General features: G+C 38.8%; 1 protein-coding gene across 3 annotated transcripts in view; it reads left to right on the plus strand.

The window, feature by feature from the left end:
* The window catches only part of LOC128865034 (ets DNA-binding protein pokkuri), a 91,171-nt gene that overhangs the window by 63,637 nt on the left and 5,057 nt on the right, over positions 1-22,477 (plus strand). Inside the window, exon 1 of one of the 3 annotated variants that reach the window (XM_054104914.1) lies at positions 6,498-7,170. The exons of the other annotated variants lie outside the window; for them this stretch is intronic. The gene's annotated coding sequence lies outside the window, so the exon portion shown is untranslated. Of the gene's footprint in view, positions 1-6,497; positions 7,171-22,477 lie in introns of those variants that run through there. 3 annotated transcript variants of the gene reach the window in all.

Below are 22,477 nucleotides of genomic sequence, written 5' to 3' on the forward strand. Positions count from 1 at the left end.
GTAAGCAGGTTTTCCGACCAGGTATATTGCCCACCCACACCCATATTGGAATTCTAGTACTAAATAACCTATTCAAGTATGGTTCGTTCGAACAATAGTCAACAATAGTCAGCATTGATGGGACTCAGACCGATGGAGATGTAAGTAATTGACTTTTGAAATGTCTTCCTTCTTCGATCAACTGTCAGGTTGTGTTGCTCATCCAAGGCTTTCTTTTGTATGGCGTTATGCCCACAGTCTTTTCCGCGGCTTGAAAGCATGCAATTTAAAAAAGGTTGAGCAAAATTTCTGAAATGACGTCAGCTCGCAACTAATTCTGTCACATTCACTTAGAGCCGAGTAGCGCAACCTTCAGTGCTCTCTTAACTATGGTCGAAACCAGCACTAAACTTTAACACCCTAGGAATTTATCTACATATGTACATATATGAAAATATGTTAACCTATGTTTTATTTAAAAATAAAAAACGAGATAAATATTTTGGTTTTTCAAAAAAAAAGTTGATTTTGAGTGGCTTTCAGATACGCTTTTTTTTCTATAATTTTTTTTCTATAATTTTTTTGTCTACAATTTTTTTTAGTAAAGCAAAGAGTATATTTTTTAGATATTTTTGAAACGGAATTAAAAGAGGAGGCAAAATAACAGCGATCTGTAAGCGTTTCAGACTAAATTTACGGAAAAGTTCCCAAGTGAATTCGACAGTACTTTTCACGGAATTGTAATCGCACGAGCAAATATTAAATAAAAAAATTAAAAACAAATTTAATTGTTTAGTCTTAAAACAACTTCGCTGTTAGCATTAAGAAAAACAATTTTTTTATGGACCATCCCAATGTACCTTTTCCCTTTAATCATCACAGCTTCTGCGCTGAGCTGTTGATTTAACCGGCACGTAGCGAAAAGTAGGCGTCGGATTAGGAGGAATATGATAGAATAAGGCGTGCATGAAAAATTGAGATTTTACTTATGGGAATACGACGATTCTAAAAAGAAAAAAATGCTTAAAAACTAAAAAATAAAAATAATGACTCAGCGACGAATCAGTTAACTACCAACGCCACTTCACTTTTTATAACTGTTAATAAGCTTTCAAATATATTAGCACATAAAGCAGAAGAGATCTAACAGATTATCTACACAGCTTCACACAAAATTTCACACAGTAATTATACTATAAACTACATGCACATGCACACAAACAGTCGGTCATACTAATAATGATCACAAGTAAGCAAGTAAGTAGACATGCCGCTTCGCGCTTTTACTCTGTTTTCTAATCAAACAAAGTAATGTGCATGCATACATACATACATAACTAAATGTATCCATACATACATACGAAAGATCACATCGACCCGGCAGCAACATCAAATCAAATCAAATGAAATCACATTAGAGTCACCAGCAAATAGCCAGTCGTCTGCTGACGTCGCGCACCTTAACCCCTGCGCCAGGTGCCCGCCAACTGCGGCAACTTAACGCGCAACTCGAGCACGTTCACATATGATTATTTATGCTTGTAGATATTTACACGTAGATCACTCACAGAGAAAAAAGTTAATATTAAACCCAGAAACAAAAAAAATAAAAACAAAAAAATCTAGCAACACAAGCTCACTAGCTGGCGTTTAACGAAATCCGAAATTCGAGGCGGTAGAATCTAAGGAAGCATTTTTCGTAGTACCCGGAATTTAGTTATTTTTTGTTCGTTTCTTTGTTGGTTTTTGTTTTTACATTTTTTTTTTTTGGTGTTTTGTCTTCATCTACATACTTTGCCACTATGAGCTCGAATTTTGTATTGTAGTTATTTGTATTTCAACTTTTTTCAACTGTTTTCATTATTGTATGTTTAATATGTCTGTCTGTCTGTTTGTATATCTCGCGCGTCTTCTAACTACTCCACAATAGTTGTTTGAGAAGCTCATGTGTGCATCCATACACATACATACACACACGCATACACATGTACACATATTTACCTACGCTTCGCGTTTCTTATGTGTTTCTGAATTTTTAGCAATTTTTTTCTGTTTTTGTTCATTTAAATACGCTTCTGATTATTAAGCAGGTCGTTGACTTGGTTTTGAATTTTTATGCTTATTAAATGAATATTTGATATGTTAAGAAGGTGAAGATATTTAAATACATTTGCAGATAGGTACATATAAGTATGTTTGTGTAGATATATGCATATATCCATGTATGCATGAACGTACATGGGCAAAAAACTACACAAATTTCTTTGTTCATAAATTGGCCTTAGATGGGGTGGGAAGAGGTGGTCGGTACGCGGCGAGAATCCAAGTATTGTGACAGCGATTGTAAAAAGATACAACAATAATGGTAGATAATTGTGTACATATGTATGCATGTGTAAAATTGATTGTTGATTGACAGCCGTCTGGTGTTGAACTTTGCGGTGTGGTTGGTTAGGTGTTAGTGGGCGCCTCATTGAATTTGCGCTGGCGCAAAAATAAAAGCAGCCAGCGACTTGAACTCTGTGTTCAAATGTAACCTCTTAAATGAGTACTTCTTTTATTTGAATTCCATCCAATGAATTTGGTTAAAACACAAACGAAAACTCCTTTCGATAGTCTTTGCTTTCTTAACTCGGGCACAACAAAATATATACATATATTTATATATTTGATCCTTTTATTCCCATGTGGAGGAACAGAGTTGGTCTCAGAGACCTCCTACCCGGCCATCGGCATCTCCCTGACTCTTAATTAAAGAGGTTATGCACAACTTATTTCTCAGGAAAGCGCAGATCAGATGGAGCTCTATTTCTTCATGTGTTATTTCGAAAACCCTTTCAGTGGGCGCAGAACACAGAAAGTCCTGGGGGCTACACGTCATTCATTTCCCAAGCTCTTAGCTGTATGTTACTGGTCATCGGAAGATCGGCATATACGCAGAAAAGCTAGGTTTACCATTTAGCTCGCATTGCAGAAGCCTTGGGGACCTTTCAGAGAAGCAGACTGTTGAGCACTTTTTCTGTAAATGTCCGGGTTTGGCAGCTGGAGTATTAAGGTCACTGAGTGCTTCTTTTTTTGAAAGCCTGGAGCAGTACGCCAAACTAAATCCCATCAATTTTCTCCATTACATCAACAGCTCTGACTGGCTGGAGATATCAGACATGCTTTGCAAATCGCATAGAAGCACATCCTTTACGTTGTTTTCAACGTTTTAATGTCAAACTCTTACCTTTTTGTTCAGAAACCTGCGAAATCTTCTTTTTCTTCTTGATTGTCACTTAAGCGGTTTTAGCCGAGTTTAACAAAGCGCGTCAGTCTTTTCTTTATCGTGCAAACCGGTGCCCAGGTGGGCACACCAAGTGAAGCCATGTTCTTGTCCATCTGATCATCTGATTTTTCCAATGTAGAGGAGGCCTTCCTCTTCCTCTGCTACCACCAGGTGGAACCGCATTACATACTTTGAGAACTGGAGCGTTTGTATCCATTCGGACAACATGACCCAGCCAGCGTAGCCGCTGGATCTTTATTCGCTGCACTATGTCTATGTCGTCGTCAAGCTCATACAGCGCATTGTTCCATCGCCTACGATGCTCGCCGTCGCCAACGTGCAAAAGATCCAAAAGTCTTCCGCAGCATCTTTCTCTTAAATACTCCAAGAAACGCCTCATCGGATGTTGTCATCGTTCGAGCTTGCCCGCCATACGATAGGACGGCAATAAAGAGAAATTTATAAAGTGTTTCGTTCTGTTCGTCGTAAGGGGACTTTACTACTCATTAGTCCAAAGTAGCACTTGCTGCCAAGAGAGATTCTCCGTTGGATTTCAAGGCTGAAAAATCACAAATAGATTCGCAGAAAAAATTCTACAGATGAAAAAGCGGGATCTGGATGCAGACACACAAGCATAGATCTTGAGAGGAATGAGTAAGATAGAACGTCACTCTAATGTATATTAATGCGAAAGCGGTTCGAAGGTAGGCGGCGAATCCAAACGAGCGGGGGGTTTTTTAGTCCGATGACATAACAATGCTGCGATGGCAGCTTTCATGATGCATAAGGCATTTTAAACCTCCTCATCAGGAAAAAAAATTTCTTAAAAAAATACTAACGGCAGAGAAAAAAACTAAAAACACAGTTTTCCTACATTTGGTGCAATACAATGGATGACGTGTCCCGAGTGGAATATGGGTCGCGTAAACCGACTGTTAAAACTTAACAGGAAGGACGTGACGAATCTTTTTGGGGTTCTAACAGGACATTGTTTTATAGGAAGGCATGCCAGCAGACTGCGAGCAACCAATAACGACTACTGCAGAAGCTGTATCGACATTGAAGAAGAAGAGACTGTAGAATACTTTTTAAGCGGGTGCATGGGTCTGGGTAGTAAAAGGTTCAATATTCTAGGAGCAGGTTTTTTGAATAATTTGGCAGAAGTGGACAATTTAAAACTAACAAAAATTGTTAGACGCATTAAAGCCACATGTTGGATCAATGACGACAGAGAAGAGTAAGGAGGTGGAACAGCCCTGGTGGTATCACAATAGGCCTACAGCAGGCCTAGAAGCGTTAATTGGCAACCACTATACCTGCTTACCTACTACATTTTTTGGGTACCCAGTGAAGTGAGTAAATTAATTTTTTCGTGTTTAAAATTCTTGTTTAACCCTTGCCCATGTCAATGGTCGTTCGTGTCCAGCCCGTTTTTTTTATGAAATTACTGCACAGTGCATGTTTCATTCCATTTGCTTACAATAAAATATTATTAAAATAAAAATTTGGAAAAAATCTTCGGTTATGTTAAGTTAAAGTATAGAAAATAACTTATGAATTTGTTCTAATTTTCTGTTGACGTTACATGGTAGAAATAAGCGCCGACCCATCGACATGGGATTAAGGCGCCAAATGGAACGACATGGGATTAGGGTTTAAAATTTATATATGATTTAAAAATTCATTATTTAAAAAACAATTTAATTATTTTTCTTATTTTTTCGCTTTAAATTATCGTCTATTGCAAGCAATTTTTTTTTTCAAAATTTAGTGAATTGAATTTCTTTTTTAGAAGTTCCTACTTTGCTCAAGCAAGTGCGCCTTCTTGTCTCCTTATCTCGGAATCAGCGAACGCGCACCATGAATTAATTGTGTCCCACATTTTACTAGGAAACAAAGATTTATGGCATAATATTCGATAATTGCGTACTTATTTAGATAGCAGAAGGTACTTTGAATCACAGTAGGAAACCGTTATGTGTGATAAAAGGCTCTAACTATACGTACATGCACGCATACGTGCGCAGGACTATTGATGCTCCCAAACACAATTCTATGCGTACTTATAGACACACATACATACACATTATGCACATACGCATTGGTACATGGAAAGGTATACATATAGGTATGTATGTGTATAAGTGTCCCATATACCAACTCTGGCTGTGATCCTTTCCAAAAACTATTGTATTAAAACAAAAACGCACAGCTTGAATAAAGGAAGTTCTTACGTATGGTCGTATGGTCGTTTGTTCCTCCCGCGCTGCTGTCGTCTTCCTATTCGTTTTTTTTTTTTTTTGTTCTTCGAGAATTCACTTTTTTCGGCATTTCTTTTAACAGATTAGGGGTGGTTTGTAGAGCAACAGAGCAACAGCTCAGCAACATATTCTCGAACCGATCATATTTCAACTGCAGCAAATACTTGCATGTGCATGTGCGTGTGTGTGTATGTGCATTAGCGCATATTTGCACGTACACAAATACACTTATATTTAATTTACGTGTATGTCGATAGGTATGCAGTCACATGCACATCATGACTATTGTACTTTCAAAATACTCGCACTGACACACATACATACATACACATGCCTATTCGTTATGTGGTGGCATCTTTTAGAGAAAAAAAAGATAAGCATAAAAGCATCAACCATCAGCCAGAAAGAAAGCCATAAAGCAGTGGAATGTTGTTGTTTAAGTGAAACGTATCAGATGTCGAGATTCAAGAAGTGCGCACACATACACAAGCACCTCTTCTCTTCTTCTTCTTATGCTGCTGCTGCTGCTGGTGATGTTGATGATGTTTCGATCTTCTACGTTTTGCGGTGTTTTCAAAATGCACCCCCAGTGTCTGTCGTCTATGAGGTCTTGTCTGTCGTATGAGTAGGGGCATATGCACACATACATACAAACATACATACAAACATACATTCATACATAAATCCTGCAGGTAGATCTGTGTTTTTTTTGTCTTCCCCATTTCCAACTTGAATGCGGCTGGTGGTTGAGCGTTGCCTACCTGCTAAAAGATTTTTACTACTTTAAACACACACACAGACTCACTCACTCCGCCATGTATTTTTTTTCGTTCACCATGCACGCGCTTGTGTTTACGTATACTTATTCGTATACGTTTAGTAATCCGCAGATGCTGGGAATACTGTGCTCGTAAACTTATTGGAAGTCAACGCAAGTGCGCCGCCGCAACACCGGCTCATTGTATCCGCCGTCGCCGCCGCCGCCGCTGCCGTTGCCGCAGTCACTTCGCACGCTCATTTGCCGTACTCGCATTCGTTTATTTTGTTGGATATTAGTTCCTGTTCCTTCGAAGTGTACGGATATACAGTGCGGCTGCGTCGCGTCGGTTATAAAATGTTTTATTTCTTGTAATTAGTTTAGCATTAGTACGCTAATGTTTTAGAATCGGAAAGCGAAATTAATGAACAACAGTGTTTTTGAATTTGTATAATTATTTGCAATTTTGTATGGAAGCACAAAAATTCAAAACAAAAAGGAAAAAAAAAATTTCAAAAATTCTTTTATACAATTCTGTGCCGTAGTGTTACGTGATTTGTTGACTTGCGAAAAAGTGCTCGTGCATATCTAATGAAAATACTCATATTCACACGAAAATTCATACATACCTACATACATACCGCACAATCACTTGGCATCCAATATAGAAATGTTTGGATAATTGTGAAAAATATTGTAGCTACATACATACATAGCTAGTGCGGGCTTTCCAAAACGCAAAAAAAAAAATTTTTTAAATACAATAACAACATATACTACACAACAATCGTTCTGAGTGCTTAATAGTAAAACGAAAACCTGAAACAAATGTAAAAATTCATATTGGGGATTAAAGTAAATATAGCAAAAGCGGCTGATGCCTACGCAGATGAGAAAAAATTAAGGTAAAGCAAACGATCGTGTGGAATTAATTAAAACAAATCGAAATCAAAATCAAAATATTCAAGTTACATATGTATGTTTGTGTTCCTTCTATGTACATATGTCGAGAGTTTATTGTGGATATTTGGCTGAAACAACAAATCATAAATAACCAAAAATAAATCTCAATGGTTGCTAAGCATAAAAAATAATAAAATCATCAAAAAATATCAAATGATCGATAAAATTAATTACTATTAATTATGGAATCATTATAGCCTATGATCTGTAACTTGGTAACTACTGTTTGGCATCTTTGAAAGACTTTTTCATCAAGCTTTTTGCTTCAATTTGTGGAGAGAGCCTTTTATGTTGTTCCGCAATTAAAGAACTCAACAGTTTTGTACCGCCTCGTATTTCTTACTTTTAAAGACCAACAAAATGTGGTCGCCTCCGACTTTAATAAAACAAATGCAAACATTTAGTCGTACACAAACTGGCGCAAAATTAATCATCCAATTTAGTTTTTGAATAAGTTTTTTACTAGATGAAAAATACGATTTTGAGTGATGGACATCTTTATTTTGGCCTTTACGCGCTCCATTATTTGTTTGTTTGTATATTCCTGCTGTTTAGCAAAACTTGTAAATCTTCCGATAGGGTCATTAATTTTGCGCCACCCAATATGCAAGTTTTAAAAATTACTGAGCATCATCTCAGCTATTAATAAAGCAGATCTGATTTTGTGTTTTGACAAATGACACAAAAGAAATACCAAAAATATTTAATAAAAAGTTAAATGGATTTATGGATATATTTAATAAAATGTTAAATATTTTTCAAACCAAAAAAATGAAGTATATTTTAACATAAAACATAAAAAACAAAAATTATGTCAAATGCCAAAAAAATATGCGGAGACCTGTTTTCACTAATGACAAAAAAAAATTTCGCAAAAATGTTGAAACCTTTACACTGAACTACTAACAGGACACTGTAAAAGATAGGTGCAATAGAAAACGATTCCTGTAGACCCTGCAAAGAGGCACAAGAAACAGTAGAACACGTTCTTTGCGACTGCCCAACAGTGGCATGACACAGACTAAATTACCTGGGAAATGGGGCTCTAGATCCAAACTTCCTGGTAGAAATTAAGCCTACACCAGTTTTAGGCCTAAAATGTTTGTACATGGCTATAAACAGGCTATAAACAGCCAACTAATAATAATACAATAAAAAACCTCCGTTGGGCACCCGTATCTGGCCGTGAATTTAACATATGTATTTCTCTTATAGCTAACGACTTGAGCTTCCAGGTAGCTTCCTAAAATGCAATTTTCTATGGATTTATGGATATAATCTTTTAAAAAAGACTGAGGGTTTAATAAAAGAATGTCTTTCACAAAGTATATTTTATACTAAAAAATTAAAAAAAAATGTGAAACTGTCAAAAACAAATTGAGAAGAACTGTTTTAACAAATTACCAAAAAACAGTTTTCCAAAAATTTTTTAATAAAAAATTTAATTATGCTATTACATAACAGTTTGCCAAAACGAAAATTATGCAGTGCTGCTAAACCATATGCAATGTCGGATTCTAGGGAAACGTTTTGTTTTATTGACTACTCGTTAGGTGTTAGTGAGTCGAAAGCAGCTACTGTGTGCTTTTGCTTACGTACGATCAGTGTGCGAAACGTCTGCAAATCACCAAAGTCTAATATGCCATTGTATTCACGCTCTTAAGAGCAGCTTAATAGTCGTACAACTATATGAAAGAGACCTATCGATATTTACAATGAACTCACAGAGAGCCAATAAACAAATCCACCAACTCTTTTACATTCCAGCCTTTAATAACGAATCTTGGCTAAACACAAAGTCGCACTTCAAGAGATCTTAACAACCGTGACACACTTTTTGTTTTTAGATCAGTAATCTAAAGAGATCTGCTTATTCCGATCGCTTTGCCCATTTTCATGTACTGAGGGCTAATCTAAGACTATTAACTGTAATATAAGGGTGTGAAGAAAAGACATATGAGCGCAAAAATTGCCACTTCAACAGTCCCTCCAACGTACACATCATTTCTTGGAAAAACTCCGGCTTTCATTTATGTTGCTATTCAGAGAGTTTTGTTCACATTTTCAATTAAATAGTCACAGCAGGTCTACAATTAGTAATTTAACAGACAAACTACTGGTTTACTACCAAACAACAAAAATAGAAGTTTCTATAATTTTATGTCTAAAGCAATTTTCTTTTTTCAAGTTCATATGGTCGTATTCAATATAAATGCAATCATAAAAATTTCTACTTTTAAGTCATCATACTCGTATGTGAGTATGTATCATATTTATATTTGTAAGCACACTTCAGAAAAAGCCAGATAACGGCCACAGATATAAATGCACATACATATGTATGTATGTATGTCAAACATGTCAAAGGAAATATTGTTCCATCATAAATTAATTTCTCAGCTTTTATTATACTCTTATCTAACGATCGGAAGTCTACTTCAGCGGCCGCGCGCAGAAGCGTACACACGTAAACATCTTATCTGAGTAATAAAACGCTGTAGTATTTTTGAAATTATCTTTAAATAAAACGCAACTAAATAAATAAATGATTCCGAAACGCTTAAGATAGCAAAAAGTGTTGTAAAGTACATAGGTTAGGACAGATTGAAGTGGCTGCCAGTAGAACAGCCATTAGTCGGCACACCTTAGTCCAGTCGTATGGTGTGCCATTCAAACGGCGACCGTAAGCAGCTGTCTATCTTTTTCTGTATCTTTTTCATATATTTGATACTACTATTCCTGTGCGGAGCATAGGCCCCAGATCATCTAAATCATTATCATCTCCCCTTGCAAAGTGCGAGGCATGCGAGTCATTCGCAAAGTAGGTAATTCTGTGTCTTCTTCATTCCTGCAGCTGTTATAGAAGTCGTAGTGGGGGATACTCTGCATTCCCGCATATCTAATTATCCGTAAGACTAAGGCAAATTATCAGTTCAAATGGGTCAAATTATCGGCTCAAATGGGCAGCAGCTCCTGTAGATAATTCGTTGAAAATTATGTTTTCAAGAAAAATTCACTCTCTACAACTGCGTCTAATACAGAAGTGAATGTATAAAGCTAAGATGTAATCATTATTGAAGATTAGATTTCAATGAAATATTATTTACTCTGTTTACGCAATACTTTTCATTTTAAATAATTCTTGAAATCTGTTAGTATTTTGAGACTGATGAAAGCGTAGTAGCATGTCTCTCTTCATGCAACAAAATCACGCATTTCGTTAGTGAAAATAATTTGCTTATAATTCTCAGTCGATTTATAAAATTCACAATTCAGTTCACACAAATTCGAATAGTCACAAGGACATATTTTCTCCCCAAGCAGGTCTTATAAACAGCATTAAATATCAAAATATGTATATGCAGATATAGTAGGGTTGATGCAATAGACATTTTAGGTTAGCTGCATTCTCACATTGCTCTATCATGCCGAGAGTTTTATAATCAGAGCAAAGCCGATCTTTTGTTTTTCGCTCTGAGATTGATCAGAAAAAAGCTTGTATTTAGTTAGCTTAAGTTGAGAAAACGACGGAAAACTTTTCCAGATTTCAATAAAAATATGTTTTTTCTGTTTGTTTTCTTGTGCCTATTCATCTTGGATTCTCTTTTCGTAAAGTCTACAAGTGCTGTACAATTTTTTAAACCACCAAACTGATAGAAGACGGCCGGTGCCTTTTGAGAGCTGACCAGAGCTTCGGCGATAATATTTTCGAAACCGATTGCAGAGAAAGTGAGGAGTTGTTGTTGTATCAGCTCAGTAAACCCTGCCAGTGCAGTGAAGTTACCGATCGTCATGGTTGGATCTAAAGTGAAAGGGGTGTTAGGTGAGTGGGTTTGAGGGCGGATGTGAATAGGTGATTGGTATCGTGCAGGAAACCTTCACATGGTGGGCATACATACCCTATGAGCAGAAAATACCGGGAATGTTTAAATAAAACAAAACAGAGTTAAATTTCAGACAAATTTATTTTATCGCCTTCACATGGGCCAACGTTTAACTCTGTTCTCCATGCACCCCTGGTATGCCGACGAAGGGATGGCCTTCAGCTCCTTCGTCGCATTCTCTTTGATCTCCTCTATCGACAGAAAACTCCTTCCACGAAGTGGTAACTTCTACTTGGGAAACAAAAAGAAGTCGCACGAGGCCATATCAGGTGAATACGGTGCTTGCACAATGGTATTTGCTTGGTGTTTGGGCTCGGTGTGATGGCGCGTTTTCATCATGCAAAATCCAAGAATTGTTGTTGTGCACATTTCCGGCCGTTTGCGACGTACAGCATCTCTCAAACTCGATGGCGCTAAAAAGTGACAGATGTGTGTGTCTTACAGTCCTACCAACATAAGAAAAAAATATGGGCCGGTTCCCACGTGCGCAAAATTTTCCTTAAATTGAGCTTGTAGTTGGCGAGTGTCATGTTTCATCTGCCTCTTAAGAGTGTTGTATGAAGCTGGGATTTTTTTTGGAAATTCCAAAGCCTGCGTTATGCAAATTAGCAGAATTAGCTTCTTAAGCTTCCATCTATACTTAGTTCTGTTACAAGTTAAGTCCGTTATAGAAATTAGAATGCTTTTTTTAAATGAATTTATTATTATTATTATTTATTAAAAAAGAAGTTTTAAATTTTAATTCGAAATGGTCACCATTTCATTTTACACAAGCCTTCAAACGATTAGACCATCCAGCTATTGCAGCACGCACGGTTTCCATGGATATTGACGTCGCTGCTCGAACCAAAGATTGTTTCAGACTCACCAAATTTTTGTGACATCTTTGACATGCCATGTTCTCCAATTCTGACCACAAACTGTAGTCCAATGGATTCTGATCTGCTCTGCCAGACGGCCAATCTTCTCGGGTTTTGAACCCAGGACTATTGTTTTTTAGCCACTGCTGGGGGTTTTTGCCTTATGGGCTACAGCTAAATCTTGCTGCAAGATCCAACGCTCACCATTGGAAAGAGTACTGCTTAACTGCTTCACCACGTCTTCTAAGGCATCCTCCTGATACGCTTTTAATCCAGTGTTAACCTCCTTTCTTTTATAATGGATTCATCTTTGTTAATATAGATGGCTAACTGTTCTCAGATGTTTCTTTACTTTCTTTCAAGAATTTTCTCAAAACATGGATCTATAGTTTAAAGTGTTCTCTTGGTGGCTTGCAAATACGATCCAAAAAATTTTAAGTTCTCTAATTGTTTCCCCTTTCCGTTAACTATTGTTTGAACAACCTTTAAATAAAATTTTTTTTTTAGAAATTGGCATAAATTTCGGAGAACTGAGGATTTTAACTTATGACCGCCTGCATGCCAATCAATCTGTCACAATCCAACCATGAACTGACATAATTTCCAACCCGCTGAGTTTTTAAAAAACCCGAAAATTCCAAGCATCCGTTGAGATTTTCGGTTCGTTAAGAAAAATGTCAAACAGATTAGACGCATAGTCCTGATAGGGATGGGGATAAAATGCTAAAGGGTGAGCCAACACGGGCGCAAAAGAAGAGCGAGGGAGAGCGAGAGGGTGAGTGGTCGCAAGAAGCTGAGGAAAAGGAAGCATCAATGCTGATATGCCCGCCGGATCAATCGCGGCTGATCGTCGAGTAGGCAAGCAAAAGTCTAAGGTGTGCGCCCATCATATTATATATTTTATTTTATATATAAGAAGCACACACACACATCGCAGTGGTTGAGTAGGATGGGAAAATATGTATATGAAATAGGTAGGGTGTGTGTGTGTGTTTGTGTATATGTACGCGTATGAACTTCTGCACCTATGTGAGGGTAAACATTCCATGTCCGCTGTAGGAGGTTCCTGCCGGCATACAATTCCAAGCGAATGCGTATACATACACACTTCCATGTATCCCTGCACACTTATGTCAAGCTAATTGGTTTGTGTGTTTGTTAGCTGTGCTCATCCGCAACAACCGCTTCCCCAGAGTACACAAACATACACATGTACATGTAAGTATGTATGTGGCATGCAAAACACAAGTGCTTGCTGTCAACAATAACAGCCAGGACGGCAGCAGCAGAAGCAACAGCAACATCATCGTCGTCGCCGTCGTCATCCTCTTCATCATCATTGCCCGCAACTTCGACTTCTGAACGATCTCAATGCGGACGCGACGTGGAAGCAAACCCACACGTCCCACATCGTTCATACAATTTGTACGTATGTATGTATGTATGCATGTAAGTGTGCCTTAAGATTTGAACACATGTTAGCATGTACGTGTGTATGTATGTATGTATGTACCTTCAAAAGCGCTCGTACATCTCTACACACACTGGCCATTCTGTGTGTCGTTGATGTTTTCGATCATTGGTTTTATTTATTTTACTTTTATAATTTGCGTGTAGTTTCCGCTCAAACCGGTTTCATCATCCACATTCCTTCCCGATGTGATGTGATGCGCGATGTACGATGCCGCGCGATGCGACGTCGATGCGGTGAGAGATTCTCCTCCATTGGCATTTTTTACGACACAACGTGCCGTGCCCATCTCAGCGATACCTACTTGAGCACTCTCTACATACATACATACATACTCGTACATACTTGTACACTTGTATATCAGCATGATTGCTATAAGCCCCCCGGACCGCTTGCGCTGACAGAGCTAAGCTGAGCGTACATCTCAACGCTAGCGCCGCACGCTCCAGCGTCAGCGCTGGTGGCGACGTGAACGACGATTGTGGCAGTGATTTAGAATCTTTTCTTTTCAACGCTTTCCAGCACTTGATGGCATAAATGTACTTACATACATACATACATATATATATGTGTACATGTATGTATGTAAAAACTCGAGTACTTTTTTTATGACTACGATCATATGCGTAGAGTATTTGTCTTTTATTATTATTTATGCTACGTTTTACGGTTCTGTTCCTTCGCTCGCTTGAGTTCTCGCTCGTTTGCTCTTCCGTCTTCTCTGTGTCGTTATCCGGGTCCCGGTTACACTCCGCTGAAGCATGCATTCCTCATAGCCCCTTTTTATGGCTGTCTGCTTGTTTTCTTTTTCGTGTTTTTTATTAGAGCGCTCCGCCAACCAACCGATCGACAAGATCATTTGTGCAACACCGCTTAACTGCTGGCGATTATTTATTCTTTGTGGGGCGGGTAATACAATATTTTGAAAAATGTCTTCCTGGATGTGCTTAATTGAACGAATGATCCGTTGAACTGGTTGTGAACTCTGTGTGTAATTTCTAAGTGGCATAGTGAGACTTTCACTACACATAGGTCTGTATATCGAAGCGGTGCTACTGACAGACTTTGAGATATTTTTTACTCGGCTTAGTGAATGGAGTTTCCCGTAGACGAGGAAGTGCATCGAAAACTTGGAGACGATTGTTGGATTTGCAAATGCGTGCTATGAATTTAGAAATTAAGAGACTGGCGCAGAACGGAACTGATTGTAAGGCATTTATTTTGACTCTCCGCCACTCCCTGGGACCATAGGAAATAATAATAAAATATAATAACTACTCAGTCCCGAGTTACACACAGAGCCATCTGGAAGGGAGACACTGGAAACTCTCTTTTTTGATGTTTAATTCGCGTTCACACAGGCAAAATTGTTTTCGCCAACTTTCGTTGCTTTGAACGTTTACTTCTTGAAGTTTGACATTGCGAATAAGATGCACAAAGCGTGTCGCCAGTATGGGAATCAAAAACCCATCTTTCTTCCCTGTCCGTGCTGCTCCCACGAACAAAATGTTTCCCTTTCAAATGCCACCCTGTGTAAATCGGGACTCAGTTTATTAAATCGCAATCGGCACTTTTGTCTATTTCAAAGGGGTTGCCTTCCAACAGCTTTTTCCTTAATCATTTTATTCAACAACACTCATTCCAGTGTTTCGTAGGGCCTTCTGGTGACCTCTAAGTCATCGGCTTCCTTGTCATTACTGATTTAGCCCACCTATTGTCGGGCATGCGTAGCACGTGATTTTTCTATTCCCTTCCTCGTCTTCGGCTCGACCTAACAATGTCTTCGGTTCGCATAAGACGATCGAATGTGTCCTGTGATTGATCGCAAATTTATTTTGATTTCTCCTTATCACTCTAAGCCTCATCGCTTTCAATACTTCATTCTGCTAATGAAGAAATTTTTAGCTAGAAATATACATCGCAGCTCTGGCTGGCTGGCTATAGATATCTAACGACGTTTTAGTACTTTTTGGGGAGAGCCAGAGTGGTACTTCAACCATTTTCACCTACCTATACATTTATTGTAGCACTTCGTGTAGGAAGGAAATACAAATGAAACTGAGTATATAAACTTTTTTCATTAAGTTCAAGCCTTGAAAATTTGTTAGAAGAGACGTTTTTATGGAGATTTATCTCATTAATTACTTAATCTTTTCACGCAGTAGGCGAAATTCTCTGGCAAAATCTTCCCTTGATCAGAAAACTCTGTTCAAACCCGTGGACTTTGGAAAAACATTTACGATCGTTAATCATTTTCCTTCAAAGTTTGTCAAGGATATGCAAGCCTATTTGGTAGTTTATTTGGCAGCCTAGTTTTGTTGGACTTGATCTTCTTTTATGGACATTGAGCCTCAAAAGGTTTTATCTAAAAGCTCTCGGCAGGCAATAGTCAGCCGCCTTGTATGTATATTTCTACCACATAAATGCTTCTAATAACAAACCATCTGCCCTACAAAGCGGCGTAAGATCAGATATCTCTCAGTTTGTGGTGAAAACTTAAGATGCTTACCAAGCGCATTGCGTCTTATCTACATAAATATTTCAGAAATCTATGAGTTCCGGGCGTCTTACCGAAACATCAAACTTTCGTTAGAGAGGAGCTCATTTACTGGAGTATGCGGTAGACGTTTATTTACCAGGGTATATCTATGGCCGCCATAGCCGATTGAGTTAGTGAGTGACGACTACCATTCTGAAGTGCTCGGCGAAGACTCGAATCTCCGCGCATGAAACATCAAGCGAGAGAAAAAGTTTTTTTCTAATAGCAGTCGCCTCGCGGCAGGCAAACCTCAGAGTGTACTTCTCCCATGAAAAAGCCCCTCATAAAAAAGCAGTTACTTAAAACTGAGAGAGACCCTATTTGCGGATAAACATCAGGAAGCACGCCACAAATAAGAGGTGTAGCGCGGTCAAATACCTAAGAGAAGTGTACGCGCCAATTATTCATTTTGTATTATTTAATCAACATAAATATTTCACAAATCTATGCGCTCTGGGGAGACACCGCTAAGATCTATAACTACTTGTTTTTAATCTTTGCGTTTTTATTAACTGAATGTACCAGAAATGTTGTTAAAATTTCTTTACACTCATCCATAGTATTTTCGTAGCATTTTTAATCCATTATTCCGCACCCCCTCGATCACAGTCTGTCTGCTTCACGAATCATCAACTCTGTTTGGTTCATTCGTCTCATCACAGCGAGTAGCTGATTGTCTTTCTCTCAAATCACACATTTCACCGAGTCTGAGTCGCTACACAACCTGATATTTTCCTGTATTCAGTCCAGGCGCCCCTTTTTCAACGTACGCATTGGCGATCCGTCTTTCTGTTTGTTTGCCTGTTCGTCTGCCTGGATGCCCTCGTTTGTTTTCTCGGCGCATCCGGCTTTCGTCTTCCTCGCTGTACTCGCTTCTTTGGAAATCGAAGACACTGCACTTCTCGTAGCAATCAAAACCGCAGCAACAACAATAGCAACAGCAATGGCAGCAACAGCAGCCACATTCCAGACATCAACCATCAACATTATCTACAGCAGCTACAATTATACTCGAATGTACATATGTTTGTATGTATGTATTAAGAACAACAATAACAATTGCCACTACAGGAACACTTTACCAAGTTAGCGGGTGAGCTAGTGAGCCGCTGAGCGGAATGGACAGACGAACAGGCAAACAAACGAATGGATTGGATGGACTGGGCTGCCTAGGGGACGCAATGGATGAGCGGACAACAAACGATCATTCGTAGTTTACACACTCACATGCGCGCACACACACAGACCCCTCGAAGTAAAAATATCTTTTCTCTATCTGTGTATGTACAATACGTACACACATACATACATACATACATACAGACGTTGTGTTAATTCGAGGAACGAGGAAACGAAAAAGATTCGATAAATAAGCAAGAAAAAATATAAACAATCTGTCATAAGAGCAGCCGAGAATTATAAGTGGATCCATGTGTGTGCGTGTGTGTGTGTAGTATATCTGTATCTATTTTTTTCTCTTTTTTTCTTTTGTTCATTTTGTAAATATGTGTGTACGTATGCATGTTCGTACGTACGCTTCAACGAGTACACGAAGAAAGCAGTGTGTTGAGTAAAGGGTGTTGCATCAAGTGACTTGCTGACTAGTTGGTTGCTTAACTTTGGTCACCGCCTGTAGATGGCTTTGTAGCATTTGCCGTTCCGACCGCATCTCGATGCTTACCCAATTCCCCATTCGCAACAGACTGACTCTGCTACTATGGCTTGACTGCCTGTCTGCCTGACTGCCTGCCTGCCTGCTGGTACGACACTCGTATCTTATCCGTGCTCTGTTTACCCAATAGCGGATACGATCGGTCTTCCTTTACTCGCTGCTTGCCGCGCGAGCTCATCTTTCGCCATACCGTTTGGCCTGTCCCATTACATATGTACGTATGCCTGTATGTATGTATGCACACCCATAAGACTTTAGAGTGTACTGCTGCTACATACATCCACATGCATATACATTGTAGTCTTTTCTGTTGGCCGCTTGCGGTTGCATTGTGTGAAACAAGTTTTTTTTTTTGTGCATACCGACCGTCAATGTTTATAGTTGGTCGATGTTGTTGTCATTTTGCTTGGTATGCACACTTCCGTTTGTGGCGTCTGGGTTTGCATTGCCGTCGACAACGGCAACAACTGCGACAGCAACGACGGACATGGGGACGTATGTATGTTTGTATTGTATGGAGTTCAGTTTCGCAAGGTAGCGAGATCTTAATAGCCGCCTAAAGTTGCATTAATTGTTGTTGCTTGATTGGTTGTTTAGTTGGTTGGTTGGTTGGTTGGTTGGCTGGTAGTGGGGCAGCAGTAGCAGCACTAGTTGTATCGACAGCAACATCTTGGGCATTGCCGTCATCAACGTCGCATCGTTCGTAGTTCGCGATTCAGCGTTTTGAAATGTGGAAACTTCCATGTGTGCTTTAATTTAAGCGGCAATAGTGACACACAGTGGGTGAGAAAGGTGATTGAGCGGAATTGGTGAAGTTGAGAAATTAAGCAACTTGGCCAAGGCCAACTTAAAGCTGTACCATCAAGACGAGGTGGTAACGTGGGGGCAGCGCAACCTAGGGGTTTACGGCTGATACTCGCACTGACTTTTAATCGTAGTTTAATGAATTTAAGCTTTAAAGAAGCAGTGTTTCGCAACTCAGAGTTGCTACATTTTTAAGACTGTATTGAGTGTCGAATTATGCGAATTTGAAGAAGTAGAAAAGCAAAACTAAAAAGTCTTACCGAAACTCCAGACTATCGTTAGAGACGATTACATTTACTGAAAGATTAATTACCAGGGCATACCTGTATTGTCAAATGGATTGGTGAGTGACTGCCATTCAGACTCGAATCTCCATGCATGAAACAGAAAAAAGAACAAGTTTTTCTAATAGCAGTCGCCCCAAGGCAGGCAATGGCAAACCTTCAAGTGTATTTCTGCTCTTCATGAAAAGGGCTCCTCATAAAAAACGATCTGCCGTTCGGAGTCGGTTTAAAAATGTAGGTCCCGTCATTTGTAGAACAACATCAAGACGCACGCCACGAATAGGTGGAGGCACTCGGCCAAAGACCTTACAGAAGTGTACGCGTCAATTATTTATTTATAGAGTAGAATGGGGTAAGATAGGTCATTTTTTTTTGGAGAGCTCTTGCTACGGTGTTTTTGCATTGATTTTGAAAAATAAGCAAGATTTTGAAAGGTTATTTATCTGCTAACATTTTGGTTATACTGACTTATGTTTGGCTAAATATTTTGGAAGCTGCATTCAATAAGACAAAGGTACTTTTTTTCGATATTTTCAAAATCGGGGGGCACGATAGGTCACTATATGTGAGGGGAAAAGAACAATGCACATGGCTTGGAAATTAACGTTTTAACATTTATTTATAGAGTATGAACACTGCACATGCTATAAAAGTTAGGAATTTTTCTTTAATTCATCACACGAGCACGTAATGTTTCGAACGGAATTTTAAATTGTTTCGAGGGTGATCGAACACTAGCGCCATCTCGGACTGCCGCGATTGCGTTTTTTACGTCCTCTTCACTTCGTTTTGGCGTTTTTCGCACATAATTACGCACCATTTTGCTGCAAAAACAATTAAAATTTATTTTATTCAATTAAAAGTAGTGACCTATAATGCCCCCAGACGGCTGACCTATATTGCCCCCAAGCACATGTTTTATGTTAGTGTCGATATTTTTTTTTAAAACAAAAATATCAAAAAACTAACACATTATTCGTGTTCAGCATTATTTTCTACGTAAAATAAAACTCACCTGACAAATATTTACATACATTAAATGCACTGCACCGTAGAATAAAAAAAATGGTATGTCGGAGAAAAGCTCACAAAAAACTAAACGACGCCAGAACTAGGATAACTAATCAATGGTGACGGCCGAAATGACAGTCGCGAACGTTGTTCCCCACCACTATTCAATTCACATAAGACGAGTGACCTCTGCAAAAACAGTGCGACGAAAACCCCACCTACCTATTGTGCCCCCATACCTATCTTACCCCATTCTACTCTACCTATGAAACCGGAATTCACACAAATAGGGTGCTAGCTGCAAATATGTATATATTATATCTAAAGGGTATTCCAAAAGATGCATCGAAATGTTGTTTGAAAATAAAACATATAAATATTAAGACTCTTTCTGATTTCACTTTTTTTATTCGAAATGCTTTTATGTGAAAAATGACATCATTTAAATATCCCCCATGGCACAGGTGGTCTAAAGGTACAATCCGCCCATGAGTCGATTCATGATTACCTAATTGTTGAGAACGTCCGTATATCAATGTTGAAGGCAAGACTGAAGAGCTGAACAGCAACACTTTGTGCTACAGCAGCAATATTCTCAACAGAACGTCCGGTTTTGGTCTGCCATCCCTTTTTCTATTCCCAACCGAACCAGTTTCTTCAAATTTTTTCAGCAACCTTTGAATTGTCGACTCATTCGGACGATTATTATTCCGTTATGTTGTTCTTAACCACTTTGAGGGACCATTTTTAAAATAAGTTTGAATAATTTTAACGCATTATTTTATAGTGTAAAATTGTACATCTTTCTACTTGGCAAATATCAAAGATGGCATAAAAAAGGTACCGTCTAGGAATTCTTCTCTACTGACATCTAGGCGTCACTTTTGAAAGACCCTATGCATCTTTGAACAGCAACAATCTTGTAATTTTATAGTTTTTACCTCGATCGATAAGATTCAGCGAGCCAAGTAAGCGATGACAGCTCTTAGCAGGGAAGCACTGGCCTCTGTAGCTAATCCACCATACCATGCACCATATGATTGCCACTTGTTTTCACTAACGGAGGAGGAGATTGGAAAGCAGCACTTCAACTTTTTAAAAAATGTGAACAAATAACTCGAAAATTACTCGTTTATCCAAAGATACAAAATATTTTACTCTTTGGGGATACATTCGTAAATTTCCCTAGAGATGGTGAAAAAGATGAATCAGGCCATGGGAAATATTTTGATTAAAATATTACATTTTCTACCATTTTGGAATAACTAGCGCTTTGACACAATAGAAAAAGATTTAGTCCAATATCGGTCATCTCTTGGCAGATATTTCTGGCACGATAAAGCTACTTTCTTATCCCCATAAGAAAAACACCATTAAAACACAAACCTTTATTGGAGATCTTTCATTCAAAAGATAACTCCAGAATTGTTTTTTTTCTTTCTTTGATTTTTTTCCAAGTAGCTGTTGGTCACACATCCCAAGTGAATCACAATCGCGCGAAACGCTTGACGAAGAGCGCATTGATTTTGATAACAAACAACAATAACAATTTTAAGTCGAAGTTGAATCGTCCAGACTACGTTCAGAGGCATTCGCGCTAAATTTGGCAGCTGAACTTTGACCAAAATGTCTGCTATTTACCATCAAAGTGCACCAACTGAAAAACGTCGACGGCGACCACTCTTTCTGACATTTAGGCGGATTTTACTGCTGACTTGCGGATAGCTTGTCCTCCCAAATCGAACCTTTTCGCCGACCTCCTTAATCGCCTCTATCTATTCAGTTCTCACATTTACCAGCTCAGTTCGATTATACTAAACTAAGCGTAAAACTTAGCGATGTGCTTTCCTGTGTGCGTACATCCGGCACATTACAACTTCCATAATGTGTCTGCTCACCTCAGCAACGCCACTACCAATATCAAATATATTTTTTTGGAGGAAATTAACATATTGCGCGATTTAAACAAGAAATATTGATATATTTTTTTTCATAAACAAGAAATTGCTGCTTTTGGAGGCGCGCACGCTGTAAAAGGTGGTGTTTTGAATTGCGTCAATTTATTGTTGTGCTTTTGCGCATTTCGCGAGCTCACCCGCAGCTTGTACGCCGGTCCCAACCAACGTCTCAGATATCTGAACAGACACAGCACAGCTGCGTGTAGCTTCAATGCGCTGCTGAAGATGCTGTGTGTGGGTTGGGCAGCGCGGCGCAGCGCGGCGCAGCGCTTTCTGCAACTCGTTTTTGAGGGTGCAGCGCGGCGGATTCACGTCCGCATCGCCAGCGGTACCTCGTCAGCGGATGTGTTTTTGTTTATTTTTCTTCCCTTCTTTTTTTTGTTTGTGTGTGTATGTGGAAATCGCCACAAAGCGATTTGCATTTATTTCGATTTCGATTTTCGGCTTCAATACGTCGAGGCATATCTACATATTCCCAAGCGGAAGTGTGTATTCAAATACACCCACATGCCGTGTGTACTGCTTCTTCGCTGCACCCTTTCCCCTTTTGGTTCCGCAACTTTGTAGCCGCAGTTAGTTAATAGGACTATGAATAAGTTCGTGCGGTTTTTTTCGAAATTTGAAACTTTATTGACGTAAAATGGTTACAAATTTAATATTCAAAATATTGTCCATCGCTTACTACTACTTTTTCCCATCTTTCTGGCAATTCACGGATTCCCTTTGTGAAAAATTCGGTCGGTTTTGCCGCAATCCACGAATCGAT

This window comes from Anastrepha ludens, chromosome 5 (assembly GCF_028408465.1).
Source record: "Anastrepha ludens isolate Willacy chromosome 5, idAnaLude1.1, whole genome shotgun sequence".
Classification (NCBI taxonomy): domain Eukaryota; kingdom Metazoa; phylum Arthropoda; class Insecta; order Diptera; family Tephritidae; genus Anastrepha; species Anastrepha ludens.